This window comes from Coregonus lavaretus (genome assembly GCF_964263955.1).
Source record: "Coregonus lavaretus genome assembly, chromosome: 32".
NCBI lineage: Eukaryota > Metazoa > Chordata > Actinopteri > Salmoniformes > Salmonidae > Coregonus > Coregonus lavaretus.
This window is the reverse complement of record NC_140019.1, coordinates 18,452,017-18,475,747: the sequence shown is the minus strand read 5'-3', so window position 1 is coordinate 18,475,747 and position 23,731 is coordinate 18,452,017. Positions and strand designations below refer to the sequence as shown.

Here is a 23,731-nt window from a genome sequence, read left to right as displayed (position 1 = left end):
TAGACTATATCAGGCCAATATCACGTTGGAGTTTGGAGCCTGAGGCTCTTTTGGTTTAAGGGTGTTCCTGTGGTACTCTCCTCCACCACTGGGCCGGGCTCTGCAGGCAATATGTGACCATTAAAATTGCATGACCTCCTAAGACTGTGAAAAGATTTTTGGGGAGAGAAGAAGGGGAAAATATCTGGAAGACTGAAACCTAAGCTCTCTATTCAGTTTGCATTATGTAATGCACCTCTTGCTCTTCGTTTTATCCTTCCCTTGGGGGTGGAGTTAAATTCTCTGAAGTTGAGCGCTGAAACTGTAAACCCAGCTTTGGGTGGTTAAGCCCTAGCCACTCCTCAAATGAAAAACAAATGTGATTCTATATGCTATATATGTGTTTTGGAAATTTCAACTGGAACCTAGAATTTCATGTTATTACAGGCTTGATGATACGCATTTATAAATTTGAGTTTTCTGAGCGCAACCAGAAAAGATTTCACTGCTGCTTCCTTTAAGAAAATGTGTTTTTTATTATTGCTTTGGAAGTTGCTGGCAAAGGGCCTATCCTGAAACACTCTAAGAGTATGACAGTAATCGGATGCTTTGACAGTTTTTGTGGATACCACTTGAACCATTACAAATACTGAAATTGAAATCCAATACAATAATCGGTTATTTGGAGGCAAACTCAAATATGATTAAAATCACAGATTTGGCAAAATCGCGTTAAGTCATTTAACTTAATGTTAGTATGGTCAAATGGGGATATCAAATGCTCTCCCATTTTGCCCACAGCACGGCAGATACTAATCTCTTCTTTTGAAAACTCTGCAGTCGACATAATGAGAGAAATAATGCTTAACACATTTCTTACGTTTTCCCTGTACAAACCCTGTTCTCAAAGTCCAGTGACATTTTATACTGTTCTGTCCTCTGAGAGATGACTTAAACATACCCCATGACTGTACAGGCACTCTCTTTATTAAAGTGTAAAAGCTCAGTCACTTTGCTGGTTTTAAACTGCCTTTCCTGTGGGTGATATGGCCTGCTTTAAAGCAGTCTCAGGTACTGCTCAGCAGTGTGGCATCTGACAGGCTAAGGTTTTGGTTTTAGACTGATACATTTCAAATAAAAGCGTAACTTTTAAGGTCCTTAAAGAGGGAGAGGCTTTCACTTTCTCAGCTTTAAATCCATTAGCCTTTTATAAGGATTCGTATTGATTATTGAGAGAACTTTGACAACCGCTTTTCTTGTGCTTTGCACTGTGCACAATGTTTTGGAAAGACTAGAACAAAGAATTCAGTTGAGTATGCCGTATCAATGATTGGTATCATAAACAACCTGACATAGCGCTGAGCTTGTTATGAAACAGAAGTTGCCGCTGACTTGTTTTGAAAATGCCTCTTGGTATCAGATTAAGTGAGTATAATTGCCATTGATTGTTGATTTGGTTTCTGTCTTTTGGGATTTAGAGTTTGCTTTGATAGCAGAACATGTTGTAACAACCTGCTTCAGAACATGTTGTAACAACCTGGTTTATTGCTTGACCTTTCAGTCAATATTGGTCAGGGTGTCTGGCCCTCGCTCTCTTTATGTCTTCCACTCTCACTCACTCTTTCTCACCCTCCCTCCCTCCCTGTTCCTCCTCTTTCCCCCTCTCTCGCTCTCTCTCTCGCTCTCTCTCTCGCTCTCTCTCTCGCTATCTCTCTCTCTCTCTCTCTCTCTCTCTCTGTGTTCTATTCATTCTCTGGCTCTTCCTCTCTCTCTCCACTCTCTGCCCTTCTCTCTCTCTCCACTCTCTGCCCTTCTCTCTCTCTCCACTCTCACACTCTCAAGCCCACTCCCTCCAGCTCCAGCCTTAATTGTTTTATTTTGCTCATTGTGAAAAAGAATAAAGGATCTTTTAGGAGAGAGCCTGAAGTGCTACATCACTTCTTGCCCCCCCGAAAGCATTGTTCCCTCTGGAAATAAACACTGCCGACCGCAACAGTCCTTCCTTTGTTTAGCCTTCACAGATATAGTGTTGCTCCGCTCTGACACTGATTCAGTGGGCTTTGTTATTTTTTGTCTGTGCCAGCGTCATTCACTGACAGATTTAGGGTTGTGTATTGGACCCCCTCCTCCCTGACGAAAAAAAGAATACTTGGGATACGTTTCGGATCATCTCACAAACTGAGGAGGGGGGCATCAGCATTCTGCCTGGTGGCCTGGTGTTCCGGTGGCCTGGTGTTCTGGTGTTCTGGACATCGCAACAGGGGAATGCAGATGGCTAGGCTAGATAGACAAGTCTTATTAGTGTTTATTTTACTCAGGACAGTGGAGTTGACCCCCTTTCTTCTTTATTTTCTCCCTCCCATCTTTCTCTTCCTCACACTTTCTTTTTCTATATTCCCCCTCTCCTCTGCAAGGAACGTTTTGTCCAGACAATAACCCTCTATCGTCTTGTACACTTCGAAACAGTTGGGAAAACAGACTGTTTATTAATGTTACCCCGCTGTTTGAAGCATGCTTACTGGATATGAAATAGACTGCGACTCAACCTTGAATGCCTTTACATGCTTGGTGTCAGTGCAGCACACTTAAACCAGACCTGGGTTCAAATAGTATTTTAAATACTTTAGCTGTGCTTGATTCAGCTCAATCAAATGCTCAAAGTATTTGAAAGAAAACAACTACTATTTGAACCCAGGTCCGATAAACTCCTCTGACTTGAACCCTGAGGAAATGTGATTAGGGCATTAGTGGCGGGTGGAGTGCTTGATGTTGTGTAGATAGGAAAAAGCACTATGAAACACAAAACCTCTACAGGCAGGTCAACAAGGTAGAGCGAGGGCTGCGCTGCCCTGGTACCATATGATATGTTTGTTGGTATGGGGGATGAAGGGTTTCTGAGGCGAGCAGAACAGTACATTCATGGGGTAAATTAAATTGGCTGGACATGTGTTTTGTAGCGGTCATCGCCAGGTTCCTCACAGCCTTCATGGAGTTGATGCGTATGCTGGTCCTCCCATGTAGGTGGTCCTCTCTGAGGCCAAAGTTGAGACAAACGGGAGACTCTCTAAGTGCCTGTCTTTTATGAGACACAAACTATAAACCCCTCCTCACATGCATGCAGGGAGAAACACACACACACACACACACACACAGCTGCCCTATTATTTAGTTTTCAGTGTTCTATTTAATAGGTGGATTACAGGGGTAGAGGTCAAATATTGTGTTCAAGTTCACACATATTATCTTCTATGCCAAGAAACCAACACTCCAGTTTTCATGCTACCACTTTAAAGCATTCCCCCTGGAAGAATTACTGTAACTGTTACAATATCAATGCTGTTCCAGTGATAGCATTGTGGGGCATGTCCCCACAACACAGAAGCCACAGTAAGCCGTCTCTGTTTACTTGTTAAACTTTCTCTCTATCTCGCCTGGTTTCAAAGCTAGCGGCAATCGCGGCTCACAATGAGCGTTTGTTTAGCAACGATGATACCCTCAGGGCTCATGTTGAAAACAAGGCTGTAGGTCCTTATCCAGGCCATGTGTCGCTAAGTCTCTTTCTCTCTTTCTCTCTTTCTCTCTCTCTATCTCTATATCTCTCTATAAATATCTCTCTGTCTCTCTATCTATTTCTCTTTATCTCTCTATCTCTAACTATCTCTATCTCTCTATCTCTATCTCTATCTCTCTCACTATCTCTATCTCTCTATCTCTCTATCTCTCTCTCTATCTCTATCTCTGTCCCCCCCCCCCCACCCCCGTACTGTATAGACACCATAAAAAGCAGACAAAATTGCAGATCAAACTTATATTTAGCATTTTAGCACACATCAATTCAGTAGTTTTATTAATAGAATAGAAGTGTCATTGAAAATAAATGCTATAAGCACTACATTAGGTCGACTAATGTCAACAAAGGGTCAACCTCAGACCACAGACTGACCATATGTTTCAAAACGGTCTTTAAACGGTCTTTAAACGGTCTTCTCTGTCTGCTGCCTCATCCTGCTCCTCCATTTGACTCGGTCGTCTTCCAAAGAGAGCACAGGTTTTCAGTTAGAATAATAAATGAATGTGGCGAGAGCTGTGCACGCTCGCATGGACTTTATTTTTACTTCAGAGATACATTTCTCTGGTTCTGGGAGTTTGATTGTCACGTCTCATTTGCAGGTCATTCCTAGTCTTCAGCACACATGGTCCGAGCACAGAGGCTGATCTACTATCGGGTCCACTGGGAATGTCCTGCTGCTTTGGTCTATGGAACAAATGATCAAACAACAACAGGGCCATAGGCTTACTGAGTAACTTTGAATAGGAATGTCTTGATTGGCTCACTGGTGTAGGTGTAACACGTTGTTAGCATCCAGCCGATATAGAAACTGGATCAAGCTGATTAACTGTGTCTTCAGGTGTTGTTTACTTTCTGTTATTAACGTTGCTCGCATGATAGTACTGTGTAGTAATAGGATACTAATGTAGTCATCTACAATATAGTTATTGTAATAGCTAAGCTGCTCAAGTCCACTAAACTTGACTGGTCTGTAAAGGAACTGTTACTGTAAATCTTGTCCAATTCCAGTAAAAAAGATTCCACTATTTAGACTAGTAAGAAGTTAGGAGTCAGAGAAAGAGAGTGTGCAAGGAAGATTGGGGAGAGGTGTGGGGGGGAGGGGAGGTTGATTTTGGCTCATTTTCAATGCAGTAATAATGGATCCCAGCTATGGAATGATTTGTTCTACACGTGACTGACACTGCAACAAACACACACACACACACACACACACACACACACACACACACACACACACACCTCCCCCTAGACCTCCATTGTTTTCTCTGGACAAAAGTACACTGCATCTCCATTTTATCTTGAAAGAAAAACGCTCCTGTACTTTTAGAGATCTTCATTCCCAGACCCTATATCATCAGCACCTTCTAAGTGCCATTAAGTCACGCCACCACCCCTGTGACATCAAACGAGAGGGGGGAAAGAGGATTTGGGGCAGGAAGGCTATCTCCCGCAGGCAGACAGATAATTTAGGAGTGGAGAGCGAGATGGGGGAAAAGGAGGGAGGTGGAGAGGAGGAGGGGGGATTGAGGTTTGAGCTGTGGGAGAGGGCCAGAGCGAGTTTAGCAGCGTCAGGCCTGGAGACAAGGAGAGAGACTGGTACCAGAGAAGAAAGTTCATGTTATTGTTGTCTTCCCTCTTATTTTAGGAGGTTTCCATTAAGAGGGGAAAAAGGTGCAGAGCAGTCTACTGTGTCCTGGCTGTGTCAGGAGGTTTTGACGGTGAAGGGTGATTTAAGCTTTACCAGTTTTTACAGTGTTGGCTGGTGTTTACTTTAAAATTATGTATGGAGTAGTGGGGGGGGGGGGGGGGTGCGTGCATGTGTGCTTTGAAGCATCTCTCTAAATTCACTTTTTATTAGCTTTCATTATACATGCACACCAGCGTGTAACTGAATAGTTATGGCATGTTTGGCAATTGATAAAAGAGGAACTACTCTTGAAAATATGTTGGCCTTTTCATATGACTGAAGTAATGCTCACTAAAGATAAACCATATTATGCTATATTAAAAGTGAGCTGAATCAAGCAGACAACTTTGGCTTGTGAGATATTTTTCAAAAGCTATTCTCCCAAAACGAGTTTGTAGTCTCCAAGAGTTTCTAAAGAAGATTTTAAGGTTCGCTGCACGATTTATATTGAAAAATGGAGATAAGACTATTTTAGACTTTAAACAAATGGTTTGAATTCGCACGGCAACAAATAAACCTTGCCTTAATAACAAAACAACACTTTTGTTTACACAATTCTAACAATTGATGTCTCCAGTTTGAGTGAGAAACAGAGCTCTCCTCTATGCCATTTTGGTGAGTGCAGCCTTTTTCTCCCCCCTCTGGTAAGACTGCCTAATTGAAAACATCTGGGTGAAGCACTTTTTTCGGGGCAGCAATGTTGGGGCCAGCCAACGTGACTCAGGCTCTCATTCCTGATTGGGTACCTAAGCAGCTCTCTCTGAGCTTTGTTGTCAGGCAAAAGTTATGCTTTTATTAAACTGGACGATATCACAAGGAGCAATGGGAAACTTTTTACTGTTTGTGCTCCGTATGTTAGGACACAGAAACAGTCCCTCTGCTTTCGATTACACACGTTGACATTGTGCTATTTGTACTATTTTTTCCCCCTCAACTTTTCCTATGGCTGGAGTGGCCTAATTAGACCAGCTGTATTGTATCTGATTCCATTGGTGTGTGTGTGCGAATGCGTGCGAATGCAGGTATGTTTATCACACTTAACAGAGGTTAAGTCAAGAATGCCCTATTTATTGGCAGAAGGAGCATGCAATGTCCAACAGGCAAAATATGCTGGCTGAAGCATTGTGTTCTGATATCTCCCCTGTTGATAGGAACTTCCTAATGAAGTTTGCTCTTAATGGGAGTAGTTTCCCTGGACATCACAGTAATCATACATTTGCAGTAGTTTCCCTGGACATCATGCACTATAATCATACATTGGGAGTAGTTTCCCTGGACATCATGCACTGTAATCATACATTGGGAGTAGTTTCCCTGGACATCACAGTAATCATACATTTGCAGTAGTTTCCCTGGACATCATGCACTATAATCATACATTGGGAGTAGTTTCCCTGGACATCATGCACTGTAATCATACATTGGGAGTAGTTTCCCTGGACATCATGCACTGTAATCATACATTGGGTGTAGTTTCCCTGGACATCATGCACTGTAATCATACATTGGGAGTAGTTTCCATGGACATAATGCGCTGTAATCATACATTGGGAGTAGTTTCCCTGGACGTCATGCTCTGTAATCATACATTAGGAGTAGTTTTCCTGGACATCACTGTAATCATACATTGGGTGTAGTTTCCCTGCACATCACTGTAATCATACATTAAAAGTGACCACGTACTACTCATGTATATCTATCTCGGGATCTGTGCTGTTGGTTTTAACCTTCTGGAATTGGTCTGTGGTAAAACACACAGCAAAAACCTACAAGTCCCAGTCTGTGTTATCATTCTGGAGCTGCCCCTCCATTAGAGCCAGGTGGTTGATAAGATCAGGCAGCATTCCTTTCTAAAGGATGGGATTTCCTTGTCCAAACGTATTCCTCTACCTTATAAACAGACACATACTCCCATTGCACTCTAGTCTCCATTCTGAGTATTGGCGTGAAATTGATTACATAAAAAATTACATTAATATGATTCTAGTAACACATAAATGAGATAAAGACATATTTGTTGCCTCAGTCTTGGTTTGATTATGAGTTAATTCCGCGAGGGAAGGTGATGAACATTCACACTGCAAAGGGTCAGGTTACCAGTGACTGTAGTGACATTTGGCTTGCCTTGGCAGAGCCTGCAGCATTAGCGGAAGCAATGTCCCTTGGCAGCTGAACCACTGTGCCAGCTGTGTGTGTGTGACAGGGCCCTACAGTGCTGGAGACTGGCAGAGCCTGATCTACCCATGGCGTCTTTATGCGTCTGACGTGTGACAAGGCTGACACACTGTTAATAATGATGTGGTTATTACTTCCCATCATGCTTCACTGCAGGCCGGCCCATAAAACAGCTCTGTGTGCTCCTTTTGTCTCTGATAGGTTGCCCATGGAGCAAGTAATGTTGTCATATGCACATCGCATTATGATTCTACTCAGGCCCAGGTGGTGGGCGCAACTTTATGAACTTTAAGTTCCATTTTGATTTCGTAAAGTCACAGTCATTACACCTTTTTAAGTCTTCACACCTTTAAACATTTGATTCTGAAAATGCGACAACTTAAAGTATTACAATTATTTGTACATTCTGTAGATTAAAGGTGCACTATGCAGAAATTGCTCCGCCATTTTCTGGTTGCAAAAATTCTAATAGTTTATGTGACAAAACAAGCAATCTAAACCGCTGTGAAATATTGTTTCCATAACCAAAGATATTGTATTTTCAGCTGTTTGAAGCTGGTGTACAATGCCGAAAGTAAAAGATGCAAAAATTAAACTGAAGAACGGGAAGCATAGAAATAACACGCACAGAACAGATCTACTGCTTCTTAGACTTGCTTTCAATAAGCATGACAGATCTATCACTCACATTTCTATATGAATTTGGTCGGGTCACCGGAAAAGTTACATATTGCAGCTTTAATAATAGGAAAATGTGTGTTAGTGCTAGGTCAAATAGCACAGACGTGATGAAAGGCATGTTATCCCAAAGTTAGCCCCAGACCTTCCTTGGTACAGAGATCACACTACTCCATATATCATTCATATTCATTGGCTGTGTTCATTGGCTGAGTATGAGGTCTGGCCATAATAGTAAACACACATCAGATTCAGATGTGTCTTTGAAACCTAATCTCTATTCACCAAGATCATATACCATCCTACTGTCAAGATTCTAGTAAGTAGGCCAAAAGGTGGTTGCCCTCGCTTGATGTCTTGGCATTATTGGTCATATGGAGTCAATCAGAGAAGGGCATTTTTCCCTCTGACAGTCAAATGCCCTGTCTGACTGCTGCATTAGGTTTCATAGCAGCTTTGCAGACACTGCGCTGTTTGGCATTAGGGCCATGGTGACAGTTGTGCTTCTTAAGATCTGGATTTGTAAAAACTTGTCTGCCTCTAAGATTTGCAAAATTAAGAAGGAAATGTTTATCAGTGTTAATCTTGGACATATGGTTTTGACTATACTGTTGTCTTGATGTTTTCCCCCCATTCACTTACGCTACTGAATATAAGATTGAAAGGAATTATGACATGGAAACCATTCAGTATGCAACTCTGTTGTGATGTAGGCTACTACAATGCTTGGTGAAGTATAAATTATGCAAAAATTATGCAAAGAACAAGCAGTGGATAGCACCCTTCCACCCCATTTTAGATCCTCTAATCTTCAAAAAGCCCTATTTTTCCTGCTCATTAAGCATGCTAGTCATCTGATGTCCCATTCATATCATTATGACATAAATTAGCCTCTGATCATTATCCCATTGTTGTTGTTGTTTTTCCACTCTACATACATCAATTCGAATACCACTTTAATTAATTTCTTACCCAAATCAGCGCTAATAAAAATACTCCCAGGATGATTAATTTAGGGTGGTATGATTAGCACAAGTAGCGAAGATCAGAAACTCTTGTTAATCCTTCGCACCAATGTTGATTCATCCTCTCCCCTCAATCCCCACCCTCTCTCTCCATATCTTCATAATTGTCTATTCCGCGGTCTGGTTTCATTCTTTGCGATTACTAGACCTCCATCAGAGTTGGATGGAAATGAGGCTGGCTCTCCGTCGCTGGGGATTTGCTGGTCAGATGGATGGATGGAGAGATAGAAGGATAGAGTCTCATCTGGAGGTCTCTCTCCGGGTCTGTGGCTCGTAGGCCATTGAGAGGAGATTACATAGCCCCGCCGGTGGTTGTAAAACACCGGCCGTCCTGGCAGACACCAAACGGGACTCACAGGAGTCCTTTCAAACATCACTATTGTTAGCCAGGGATTATGCTTTTGAGTTTTATCCTGTTAAACGCAGCCATTTTCTGCTTGGGATCCAGAGATTTCTTTGGGCAACCAATGCTGGAATGCTTTAGAATCAGTTATCGACAATCTGTAAATTAGTAGCAGGATTAGGTATTCATATGTCATTCATTTTTTTCCCAGTTATACATTTTAGTCATTTAGCAGACGCTCTTATCCATAGCGACTTACAGTTAGTGAGTGCATACATGTTTATTTTTTATTTATACTGGCCCCCCGTGGGAATCGAACCCACAACCCTGGCGTTGCAAGCGCCATGCTCTACCAACTGAGCTACACGGGGCCCATCATTATTCCTGCTTGTTTTCCAGCAAATTCAATTATATATGTTTTATTTGCAATATGTGATAATATCGACCACAAATAAAACATTATTGTAGAATTCGCTTTAAGCCTCAAGTTGTTAGGAAATGACAGAAGTCATTTAGTATTGTTCTTAAAGCAGTGGGAATGGATCATTTTCTTAACTCCAGACTGAAAATAGAATTGTACATTTAAGTCAAATTCTTGCCATTTTCAGGGTATACATTTTTTCTCGGAGTGAGCAATAGGAGTCCTTTATTTGTGTAAAAAAAAAATACTCTGCCGTCAACAAGGCTTTTCAAAGTAATGCTCTTAGCAGGTCATTAAGCTTTTTCAGAGTTTTTCTGTAAGTTTGCCCAAACACTAAAACCCTGTGTCTTTCACTTCTGATTAGTGACACTTTAATAAAGTTCAGTGGACTGAATTTTCCACCTTTTCTAATGTTTCTATGGTCACAGGGAAATGACCTGCATTCAGGCCTCTATGCCATCTTTTAAATGCAAATCCTTTAAAAGTAACTGTGTAATTCTGTGTATTGGGACTCTCCCGACTTGGCTGTGAGAGAAAGTGTTTTTTATATAAGGCAACCGCGGCTGTTTTCTTTCTGTCTTCTTGATCTGACAGCATTTGACTAAACCAGCCCTTAAAGCGTGACAAAAACTTGGCAAAATCTTTACATTTATTTTCCTTTTTTTCTTTCACTGTTGCACTTTCCTTGGATGGGCAAAGGTAGACAAAAGCTGTCTCTTCCACTTGATTGGGTCATAAGGGTGAAGTTAATGTTTGGTTGAAAAATTTCTTAACATTGCCTGCATTTTGTTTTCCTATTCTGGGGAAGCCAGGAAAACTATGTCGAATCAGCCACAATCAAATAATTTACGGTGAGCTCACAGAGAAGGAATTAATGCATTTTATATTGGGCCGCAGGGCTGGGCGAACTGCCCCCAAACACGTGAGAAAACCCCTCAGTCACCCACTTCACAAGGGGAGCGGGGAAGCAGGTCATTGACTTGATTTTCATGGGAAGGCTGGTTCGGCCATTCAGATCCTGATAGGTCCAGTATTGACAGCCTCAGAGAGGGGAGTGGAGCATGCCGCCTTCATTGTACCATGGTTTGCTGAGGAAAAACAAGAGAGGCCCAGAGACAAAGCGCTCAATGGGAACAGTAGACCCTGTGTCCCCGCTTCTGACTGCTGCCGGGGCTTGTGTCTCCCATTCGGCTGAAGTGCTACTCTCCCCCTCCTCCCTTCCACTCCACTAACCTTCTCCCCCCCTTTTCACTCTGTCAAGTGGCTGCAGAGGTGTTGCAGTCTCTTTCCCTGACACTGAGTGCAGAGGTTGTTTGCCATCCTCATTTATTGGAGACTTCTTTAATGAGCCTGTATGGTTCTCAGGCTGGACATGCAGTATGTGTAGCTGTACTCCTTTCTCTCAAATATTGGCAGTAGTTTCCATTGAGTTACTGTTATAGAGAAACAGTTGGCCCCCCACTCACCATGGCTGTAGTTCAGTAGTCTGGGTGAGGGTTATCAGTTCAGGCTTATCAGGCCAGTCTTTGAAGTTAAGTGTTAGCTCTGTTTTCCCTGGATGAAAATGTTGGTTGGCTATGGGATGTTGGCCAGGACTTCTGAGGGATGGAATATTATCTAGTTGATGTTTTGATGTTTTCAAAACACCAATGAATTATGAAGTATCTTTATCTAATAAAAAGATAAGGGTTAGATATACACTACCAGGCAAAAGTTTCTGACACACCTACCCAGGGTTTTTCTTTATTTTTACTATTTTCTAGATTGTAGAATAATAGTGAAGACATCAAAACTATTAAATAAAACATATGGAATCATGTAGTAACCAAAAAAGTGTTAAACAAATCAAAATATATTTCATATTTGAGATTCTTCAAATAGCCACCCTTTGCCTTGATGACAGCTTTGCACACTCTTGGCATTCTCTCCCTTGAATGAGTAGGTGTGTCCAAACGTTTGACTGGTAGTGTATTCTATAATATACAGTTTATTAGGTACACCCATCTAGTACCGGGTCGGACCCCCCTTTGCCTCCAGAACAATCTGAATTCGTCGAGGCATGGATTCTACAAGGTGTGTCATTCAAACATTGCTCAATTGGTATCAAGGGACATAACGTGTGCCAGGAAAACATTCCCCACAACATTACACCACCGCCACCAGCCTGTACCGTTGACACCATGCAGGATGGGGCCATGGACTCATGCTGCTTCTGCCAAATCCTGACTCTGCCATCAGCATGACGCAACATGAACCGGGATTCGTCGGACCAGGCAATGTTTTTCTACTCCTCAGTTGTCCAGTGTTGGTGATGGCGTGTCCACTGGAGCCGCTTCTTCTTGTTTTTAGCTGATAGGAGTGGAACCTGGTGTGGTCGTCTGCTGCAATAGCCCATCCGTGACAAGGAAAGGGAAAGGGGGATATCTAGTCAGTTGCACAACTGAATGCATTCAACTGAAATGTGTCTTCCGCACTTAACCCAACCCCTCTGAACAGACGAGTTGTGCGTTCCGAGATGCCGTTCTGCACACCACTGTTGTACTGCGCCGTTATTTGCCCGTTTGTAGCCCGCCTGTTAGCTTGCATGATTCTTGCCATTCTCCTTCGACCTCTCTCATCAACAAGCTGTTTTAACCCACAGGACTGCCGCTGAATGGATGTTTTTTGTTAGTCGCACCATTCTCGGTAAACCCTAGACACTGTTGTGTGTGAAAAGCCCAGGAGGCTGGCCGTTTCTGAGATACTGGAACCGGCGCGCCTGGCACCGACGATCATACCATGCTCAAAGTCACTTAGGTCACTCGTTTTGCCCATTCTAACGTTCAATCGAACGGTAAATGAATGTCACGATACCTGTCTGCCTGCTTTATACAGCAAGCCACGGCCACGTGACTCACTGTCTGTAGGATCAAACCATTTTCGCGACGCGGTCTACCTAATAAACTAACCAAATCACGAATTACTGTGTTATTGAAAAATAGCTTTATAATGGTGTACAAACTTGATACAATTGTAAGAAGTTGCTCAGTAACTTAAGTTTTGTACTCAATAATGACATTATCCTGGGATGTGTTCGGCTTCTAATCTCACAAATGCTGCATCTGTGTTCTGGTCAAACAAGGATTAGGAGAATGGCGGGACAGTAAACAAACAGGGAGAGTTATGAGATTATAAGAGATGATAGGGATGAGAAGAAATCACATGATTATTTTTTTGGGGAGGTGGGGTTAAACCGTGATTTTTCTGGGGAGGAAAAAGAACCACGACTGTGTGGGGTGAACTCTGACCCTTCCTGACTGGGCTTCCGACCTCCCGGTACACCCTTTGACCTTTTTTAGTGCTCTGGCCAACCCAGGAAACTGCTCTTCCCCCTGACAACTAATCAACACAGACCCTATCCCCTTGCTTCCCTTTTACTCATTTGGTTCAAGTTATTACGACCCAACTGATAGTAATTAGAGGCCATTGAAAAGTCACATTTTCAAAGAGCAATAATGTTTGGAGAGAACACACCACATGCTATTTCAACATCTTGGATCCCCGTAAGCTTGAAGGACCCCCCCCCCCCCACACACACACACACATCACCCCCCTACTTCCACCCCTCACTCCCATTCTGTCTAAGACAGGGGTTCTTTTGAAGTGTGGATTTTCTGGAGAAGTGTTTTGCACCCCCCCAATCTGTCCAGTGATGTATCGGTCCTGGCTTTCATATGGGGATATAGTTCTCTCTATTTGGTCGTGAGCTCTTTATCCAAATATACTGTATCAGGGAGTGCTTCCCTCTGCTATGTAGGGATTGAGAGGGCTGGTCATGTGCTGGGCTGATTAAGAAGTTGGTGGTGACCTAAGGTTAAACCTTCCGGGGGGGGGGGGGGGGGGGGGGGGGGGTGGACGACACAAAAGCAGAATGAATCAAGTGGTCCGAGGGAGACGCTAAAAGTGGGTCAGACCCAAACTTCCCTGGAAGAAGTGAAACTTTCCAGGACACGAGGGAGTCATCTTACCTGCCACCTTGGCTTTGCTCGCTCTGTACATTACTTGAAAAAAAGAGACTCTGTTTTGGATAATACCATTAACGCTAAACCTCAAACCCCTTTTGAGTTATCATCTAGGCCAGTTTTGGTAAACATTCTCACTCTCTCCTTATCTTAGTCCATTAATCGAAGATCACCTCTCTTTCTCCCCCTCCTCTCGGTATGAAGTCACTGCTGGGTTGTTTTTGTAGCTGTTTTATCTCCGTGGACGATTTGGACGTCCTGAATGGTGACAGGTTTGCCAGCCAGGCCGTGAGTCTGTGAGTCTAGCCTGCTTTTTTTCTCTCCTTTCCCAGTGTCTGATAGGAGTCAGATGAGCCGAGCCTGGGCTGCTTGAGTAAGTACAGAGGCCAGCTCTGTGTTCAGGGTCTGCCTGCGCTAGTGGCACAGCCTGGGACAGCCCAGATGATGAGTTACCAGGCCGAGGCTTTTTTTTATTTGGTTGCCTTCAAAGGGAAACTTGGCCATTCATTTCCACTATTCATTATCATCATCACCATCATGAGTCAAACGGACAATAAGGCCAGAGAGAGAGAATCGAGTCATGAAAGTGCAACACATCTGTGCAATTGCAGTTGAAATTCTAATTATTTTTTCCATTCATTTTTTTACTGCCCATAGACAAGGGCTCAACTAGGTGTTGTGTATTGCAGGATTTCCGCTTTCCTTTTGACAATTATTGAGTGCTGCTGTCCTTCCAGGCAAAGCATTGGCATTAAAAGTCATTGAACCATTTTGATGGTTAACTCAACCCAGCTGAGCGACGCTTGTTTCTGCAATCAGATGTAACGGTATGTTGCATTTAATTTGGAAAAACTGTGTTAAGGGCTCCTTTTCACTTAAATCATTGTCGTCAGGACTGGATTGGAAAAACTCCTCCCTGCCAAATTGTAGCTATAGTGTCACATTTTTACTGCGTCTACAACATCATGTTTACAATACTTTAAGCGTATTGTGTAGCGAAGACGAAGATGTCTTAACACTGTCATCATGGGCCGCTTCTCATTCAATAAGCACTGAAAACCATACAAAATTGAGCTAAGTGGAATTAATTAGCGACTTTTCCCTGGAGGCACCTCCCTAGCCTCTCTATTTTGTCTGTTAAAATGAACGTTTTGCACCACGCCCCCTGTGCCCTGGCATGGGCTCGCCAAGATCTCTCGGGTCCAACAGGTAATTCCCAGGCATTTCCCCTTGTTTGGCTAAGGAAAAAATGCTCAGATTCATCCCTGTGTGTTTAAATCATCAGCCGAAGGAGGTTGTGGTTGCTCTGCGGCAGTCTAACCCTAATGCTCATTACTTCATTCAGAAAGGATGTATCCATCCTGGGAAATGTTTCAAACTGAGACATGGCGAAGAAGAGAAGCCCAAGATCTAAATGGCGTAGTCTTTTTGATGTATGTCACAATGCACTTAGCTCTTGGGAATGGGGATAAGGTTTACACAGAGGGGGAAATGTATGTATTAATCGTCAGCGTTTCCATTTCAATTCTGTGTATATTTCAGAATAAACAGTACTTTTGATACACTCATCTCTAAAGGATGGAGATGGATGATCGTTGTTAAACAAACTTGCATCATTATTTCGACCAAAGACATATTAAAGTTTTGTTTACAGTGTCCTTTGATGGTCCAGCCGTTTTCCGAGAATGCGTATGGCGATTATCCTCTGGACTAAACATCCCCACCCCATCGCAGACACACTTTCACCACAAAGCGAGGGAGAGGGACCTTCCTTCAGTCTCCTGATCATAAAGATACGATTACACAACCACATTCTTGGACCCTCCCTCTGTGGCGGCCATTGTGTACTATATGATAATATATGTGTGTGATGCGTATGTTTGAATGGTGCTTGCGACACATGTAGGTATGTGTGTGTATGGTGTGTTTGTATGATGTGTGTGTGTGTGTGTGTGTTTGTGTTTGTATGATGTGTGTGTGTTTGTATGGTGTGTTTGTATGATGTGTGTGTGTGTATGGTGTGTTTGTAAGATGTGTGTGTGTGTGTGTATGGTGATGTGTGTGTGTGTATGGTGTGTTTGTAAGATGTGAGTGTGTATGGTGTGTTTGTATGATGTGTGTGTATGGTGTGTTTGTAAGATGTGTGTGTGTATGGTGTGTTTGTATGATGTGTGTGTATGGTGTGTTTGTAAGATGTGTGTGTGTATGGTGTGTTTGTAAGATGTGTGTTTGTATGATGTGTGTGTGTGGTGTGTTTGTAAGATGTGTGTGTGTATGGTGTGTTTGTAAGATGTGTGTTTGTATGATGTGTGTGTGTGTATGGTGTGTTTGTATGATGTGTGTGTGTATGGTGTGTTTGTATGATGTGTGTGTATGGTGTGTTTGTAAGATGTGTGTGTGTGTATGGTGTGTTTGTAAGATGTGTGTTTGTATGATGTGTGTGTGTGTGTATCAAATCAAATCAAATCAAAATGTATTGGTCACATGCGCCGAATACAACAGGTGCAGACATTACAGTGAAATGCTTACTTACAGTGTATGGTGTGTTTGTAAGATGTGTGTGTGTATGGTGTGTTTGTATGATGTGTGTGTATGGTGTGTTTGTAAGATGTGTGTGTGTATGGTGTGTTTGTAAGACAGCAGGGAGGGGTCCTATGGGGTATGGGTGGAATCCACCCGGGGGCCCGCTGGTTCAAAGATAATAAAAGCCCCTAGTGACACTGAGCCACCGCTTTAGAGGATTTCCACGGCCTTGAAAGGCAACTGTGATAATGCAGGGACAATCCTGCCCCGGTGGTCCCCCATTGGCACCCCTTAATAACTATATTAGTAATTAAAGGACAGGACAGACCCCCACGACCCCTCTGCTTCTCTCCTCTTGCCTCTGGGAGACGAATGGCATTTGGGTTAATGAGCTGTGGAAAGACTTTATCCATGTTCCTCTCACTCCTTTTCTCTCCATAACAGATAACCCAAGCACAATAGATAATGTCCACGCACTATGATAATGGATATGTGCTCTGTTTCCGTTCAGTCACCTTAGTCATAGATTGTGGAGTGTTATGTATGAAGGGGGGTTGTGGAATGAGATATTGAAATCGGGTGTGAGGGTTCATATCTTAAATCCCCCTTTTTCAACACTTGGAGTCACCATGAGCGATGTACTCTTAGGCCCTAGGGATATTTCCTGGAGTTGTGGGTAAAATTCTTTCATGATAGTCATTAGATATGTTTAAATTTGGACTAAATCTGCAAGAGGATCACTCGCAGGCGTAATGCATGCTCAGGCTTTTGTGTAAGTCTACAGCGTTGAGCTCAAACCCCTGGTAAACCTCACGTACAATAGCCATGTGAAGTGCATGTCTAACATTACACTCATGGTGATCCCTTGGTTTAGTCTCTGGTGAGTAACTCTCTGACCAGCCTTTTCCCTCATGTCTATGTCTACGTGGGCTAAACATTCTCATTAAACCAGTGGTCTCCAACCTTTTCTAGCATGAGAGCTACTTTTAAAAAATAAAAACATGTCATGAGCTACTCTTTTCTTTTCTTTCAAATAGGCACATTATTTTCTTCTCCTCTCCCCTGCATCTCTTCCCCAGGTCCTTAGTGTACAAGAGAAAGTAGTGCACTATGTTTTCTGTCAATATACAGTGAGGGAAAAAAGTATTTGATCCCCTGCTGATTTTGTACGTTTGCCCACTGACAAAGAAATGATCAGTCTATAATTTTAATGGTAGGTTTATTTGAACAGTGAGAGACAGAATAACAACAACAAAATCAAGAAAAACACGTCAAAAATTGTATAAATTGATATGCATTTTAATGAGGGAAATAAGTATTTGACCCCCTCTCAATCAGAAAGATTCCAGGTGTCTTTTATGCAGGTAACGAGCTGAGATTAGGAGCACACTCTTAAAGGGAGTGCTCCTAATCTCAGCTTGTTACCTGTATAAAAGACACCTGTCCACAGAAGCAATCAATCAATCAGATTCCAAACTCTCCACCATGGCCAAGACCAAAGAGCTCTCCAAGGATGTCAGGGACAAGATTGTAGACCTACACAAGGCTGGAAGGGGCTACAAGACCATCGCCAAGCAGCTTGGTGAGAAGGTGACAACAGTTGGTGCGATTATTCGCAAATGGAAGAAACACAAAAGACCTGTCAATCTCCCTCGGCCCGGGGCTCCATGCAAGATCTCAACTCGTGGAGTTGCAATGATCATGAGAACGGTGAGGAATCAGCCCAGAACTACGCGGGAGGATCTTGTCAATGATCTCAAAGCAGCTGGGACCATAGTCACCAAGAAAACAATTGGTAACACACTACGCCGTGAAGGACTGAAATCCTGCAGCGCCCGCAAGGTCCCCCTGCTCAAGAAAGCACATATACAGGCCCGTCTGCCAATGAACATCTTAATGATTCAGAGGAGAACTGGGTGAAAGTGTTGTGGTCAGATGAGACCAAAATCGAGCTCTTTGGCATCAACTCAACTCGCCGTGTTTGGTGGAGGAGGAATGCTGCCTATGACCCCAAGAACACCATCCCCACCGTCAAACATGGAGGTGGAAACATTATGCTTTGGGGGTGTTTTTCTGCTAAGGGGACAGGACAACTTCACCGCATCAAAGGGACGATGGACGGGGCCATGTACCGTCAAATCTTGGGTGAGAACCTCCTTCCCTCAGCCAGGGCATTGAAAATGGGTTGTGGATGCGTATTCCAGCATGACAATGACCCAAAACACACGGCCAAGGCAACAAAGGAGTGTCTCAAGAAGAAGCACATTAAGGTCCTGGAGTGGCCTAGCCAGTCTCCAGACCTTAATCCCATAGAAAATCTGTGGAGGGAGCTGAAGGTTCGAGTTGCCAAACGTCAGCCTCGAAACCTTGGCTTGGAGAAGATCTGCAAAGAGGAGTGGGACAAAATCCCTCCTGAGATGTGTGCAAACCTGGTGGCCAACTACAAGAAACGTCTGACCTCTGTGTTTGCCAACAAGGGTTTTGCCACTAAGTACTAAGTCATATTTTGCAGAGGGGTCAAATGCTTATTTCCCTCATTAAAATGCATATCAATTTATAACATTTTTGACATGCATTTTTCTGGATTTTTTTGTTGTTATTCTGTCTCTCACTGTTCAAATAAACCTACCATTAAAATTATAGACTGATCATGTCTTTGTCAGTGGGCAAACGTACAAAATCAGCAGGGGATCAAATATTTTTTTCCCTCACTGTACCTGGCAAAATAATGGTTAATATTTTTTAAGTTTTTTCAAAATGGCAATTGTTCATAGAGAAACAACGAAATTGGATGGTCCGAGTCGATGTCAATGCTTAAATCACATCTAAATAACACATTTTTAGGTCTGGAAGAAAATGAACACATTTTCTAGTGTAATTCCCATTTAATTGCACAGAGTGAGGAATGTGCCGTCTAATGTGCTGGTCAAGTGAAGGTTCTGTACTGCTGCTGCTCAGTTCATGGCAAAGTTAGCAAATAACAAATAATAGATAAAAATGGTATACTTCCTCATGATATACTTCTGCCAGGTAAGCCTACTTTGCAGTTAACATTTAATTGAGAAGGTTTTGGGGAAAGTATTTGTCAACCTACAAGACTGTTATCACATTTAAAAAAACATTTTAGTCATTTAGCAGACGCTCTTCTCCAGAGCGACTTACAGTTAGTGAATGCATACATTTTCATCACATCAACTGGCTACTAGTGATGGGCATTCCGAGTATTTTCTGTAAGCCAGATCATTTGGCTTGGTTCACCTATAAGAGCCGTTCATTTAGTTCCCAAACAGCTCTTAGTTCAGTAATGCTTAGAAATGGACCTAAAACCATAAAAAAATGGTAATATAAAGCCTAAAACGTTGCCTACCCTTATGTTAGATTGTGAAATGTGAATTCAAATACATTTTTACCTGACTAAATGATTAGATGACCTCCCCAAAACATTTCAGACTGAATGAGGCTCTCTCCTCACTATGTTGTTCATGCACTGAGGAATTACCATTTTCAGAGAATGTTTTTATAATTTATCTGCAGATAATCGATGTTTGGTGCTCAAAAAGCTATAGTAAACGTATGCAAATCAGAGAGCCAAATGAACGGCTCTTTCACATATGCGATTTGGTTCCCAACGTTCACCAAAAAGTGCTGATAAAAAAAGCAGTTCACAAACGACCCATCACTACTGGCTACACAAGGAGTAGTAGACAAACGCCCGCACCACACAGACGGAAAGGGGCAGTATTGCTGGAAATTAATTGGCAGATATTGTGTTTGGCTTTTTAAGCCAATAGTGGCTAACCAGGGGTGGCATAATGTCAATGTTGCGTTGATTAGATAGTAGCTGGGAGCTTGCGGTGTCTGATACCTGTGAGATTTTGTTTTTTTAAGTTTGCGGTAGAACACGTGAAAATTGCATGTACTTTCAGAATTGTTTGGCGAGCTACTCATAGGTGTTCTGGTAGCTCCTGGTAGCTTCTGGTAGCTGGTGATCGAACTGTTGGAGACCCCTGACCTAAACACACACTTTGTATGTGTGCAGTCGTTCATGTTTCCACTTGTCTGGTTGTCAGGATAGGCTTAGAGAATGTGTGATACATTTTTGGTATCTTTCCTTATAAAAAAACGATGACTTTAAAGCTGGTATGTCTCTTGCTCTGACACTTCTCGTCTGCCACCCAGAGCCTCTCACGCACTCCGCCCATCCCTTCCCACCACCGCTCTCGTCAGCAAGTGTTAGAAGTTATGGATGAGCATACTGATTCTGCTGACAAGCCCCCCTAATAGGAAACAGAGGATTCTATCCTCCTCCCCGGGGCCCGTGATTGGGTAGGGGAACAGGGGTGACAAATAAAGGCTGAACTCTTGAATGGCAAGGTTCTGCTTCCCGGGGCTGTGTTTGCAGCATGGACCCCAGAGGCCATAGCTACGCCGCCCGGGGGGTTGTCAGTTACTGATGGCACTGTTGTTGGTTCCAGTGTGAAGGGGGCCGAAGAAGCCCCCACAATCCCGCTTGTTAAATAGCATGAATTAATCAAGTGGCAGAGCTGGGAACTTCCTATCCCCGAGCAACAAAAAAAGGACCACTTCCTTAGCATTTCTATGGGCCCCCAACTTCTTTTCATCCTGCTTTTTTTCCAACCCCAAACTTTTTTTAAAAAAGTCCTTTAATCCTCAGGATTTATGCTGGGTCGGGAACTGCAACTGATAAGCGGTTCTCAATAAGCAAGAATAAAACGGGGGCGGAGTCATATCTAAATGCTAATGCGAACAGTGGTCATGGCTAACGGCATGGAAAGCCAAGATGAAAGTAGTCACAGATGTGAGAGAGTGTTTCTATTTTTCAACCGTACATAGCCCACTTCATACATAACTACTTTTGCAGTTCACCAAGTGTTCATGCTCAAACTTTGTTTTACATTTCTAGTTGTTTTTGTGTGTGTATGGTTCTGTGGTACCCTGGGCCACAATCCAAGCATCTTATGGTGAAAACAACTGCAATCCTTATGCCCATGACTCTCAATGATACATTTAAGATGCTGTTGCGAGGCTAGGAGAATTTAAAACTAGCCAGGCCTTGTAGGATATATTCCATGGCACATTGGTCTCTTTTTATGGCCATCTTGCTTTCCTCATATACCTCATTTTTTGTTACTTATGAGCTGGGGTCCTAGATGCCTGATTTACAGACAGGCAAAGACACAGGAACACTTTTATAGAACTGTAAACGGGTCCAATGATGTTGATGGATTACGCTAGCAGTGTAGAGCCTGACACAGACCTGGTTGATGTAGTGTGGCCATCAATACCCATACCTGGGATCCTATTTATCAAGGCTTTAATAAAGTAACTTATTAAACTAATAGAAGAGAAAAACATTTTAGGAATAGGCCTACTGCCACAACTTGTTTATGTTATAGAAGGTACATATTTTGCTGATTTTAATGCAGTCTGTGTGTAGCACACAAACTAAAAGCACCAATGTGGTATTTGAAAGAACACATGGCTCAAAGCATTCTGCCACCCCATTTTTTTATTTTGGTAAAATTTCATTTTTATGGAGATGGATTGGCCTGAGAGGCTGAGACTATGGCTGATGATGGCCTGCCTCAAGGCAAGGCCTAACAGAACAGAAGTCCTGCAGTGAATCAGTTCAGTGCAGATCTAGGCGCTGGACTGATAACACAGATCCCTTTGAGGTAATGCTGGTTGGCCGCCAGAGCCTAATGGGAGCATGTTTATACTTTGGGTTTATCTCCTGTTTTCGACTGTGACGGCCCTCCAACATACAAAGGCTGGAATTCGCCTCGTAAAGCAGATACCGTGCAAGCAAAATAAATAAATAAATAATCACAAGGTTGAGGGAGGGAAACAATGTTACAGCTGCTGCACGGGACGAAATGCTCGATTGGTATCTCACTCTGGACCAGACACACGCATGTACCGTCCACTTTGCCAATGCGAGGAGTGTAAACATCGTTTGAGGCTCACAACGGTTCGGCTCTAGTAAGGGAAAACACTTAGGCAAGTTTCAGACGCCGATCACGAGCTGTGATAAGGTTTCAATTATGCTTCCTTTATGAGAGGGCCACGTATCGTGGCAGCGTCTTTTAGCGGGGCAAAGTAACCGATGTAGACGTGCGGCTGTCTGACTGCACCAATTTCTAAGGCGCGCAAGCAATTATATATTGTAGAAGGATTGCCTTCGTGCTACACTGTACATCCATGGTTTGTTAATCATGTGTTATTTCAAGCATATTAACTCTTACTTCCAGTACCCATATGGAAAGAATAGCTTGCTTGATCTGATACCAAGCAAATATTCAGTCTCTAGTATAACAGGAAATGATACCAAGCATAGGCTATGTACTCCAAAAAAGACCAAAACAACTGTACTTTTCCATGCAGAGTCATATCCATCCATCCAACCCACTCCCTGGAGCCCACGGTGCCACCTCAGGCTGAAATGACATGTAAGGCAATGGGGTCTTGCCCCTGGACGAAGCACTGGAAGTGACCAGCTCAGACTCTTCCCCGTCTGGCCTGTGAAACTAGACTCTGGCTATTATATCCTCTCTGTTTCTCTCCAGGCTCCCCCGTGGTCTCTGTCTGACTGCCCCCCCTCCAACAAAGACCCAAGGAACTGCAGGTAGCGATGCTTCCCCTTCCCTCAAAACCCTCGCCAAAGCAGGGCCTTTTTACAAAGGGAGTTTATGAAATTAGCCAATTAGGATCTGCACGGGGAAGATAGAGAGATGGAGAGAGGGAAGGAGAGAGAGAGGGATGGAGGAGAAAGGCTTCTCTCACTCTCCCAAAGTCCCAGCATGGATTAATCACCCTGTCTGGAGAATGAATGGCCGCTCACATCCCTGGGCCTGTTATTTACAATTAAGTAGTTAGACAATAAAACTCATGCCACAGAGTCTGCTCTGGCCCTGCCTGCCTGCTCTCTCTGTTTCTTTGTTCACCCTCACCCTCTCTCTCTCTCCCTCTCCCTCTCACTGGCATTCTGACTGTTGAGAAGTAACAGAACTTTTGGAACCAGATAATGGAGCAAGGAATGTCCCGGACTATTAAGTTTTGATGAAGGAGAGCAGATTTGTATATCTTTTTTTGTTGCATTTACTCCGAGCCCTGCATACCTCGGTACACATATTTCTACTACTACACTCCTCCCAGTAAAGCTCAGGGGAAGGTAATTGGTGTCAGAAGGCGACCGGTGGCAGACATGCAGGGTCAGTCTAATCCCCTGGAGAGAATCAGCATTTACTACAAAACAAATAACAGGAAACATGGCCGCGCTGCAACTTTTCCAACAATCCCAGCCGTTG

The 23,731-nt window shown here is 43.1% G+C and overlaps 1 protein-coding gene across 1 annotated transcript in view; it reads left to right on the top strand.

The window, feature by feature from the left end:
• Window positions 1-23,731, top strand: part of LOC311107523 (protocadherin Fat 4-like) — a gene marked incomplete at its 5' end in the record, with an annotated part of 91,111 nt that overhangs the window by 5,737 nt on the left and 61,643 nt on the right. The window lies entirely within an intron of this gene.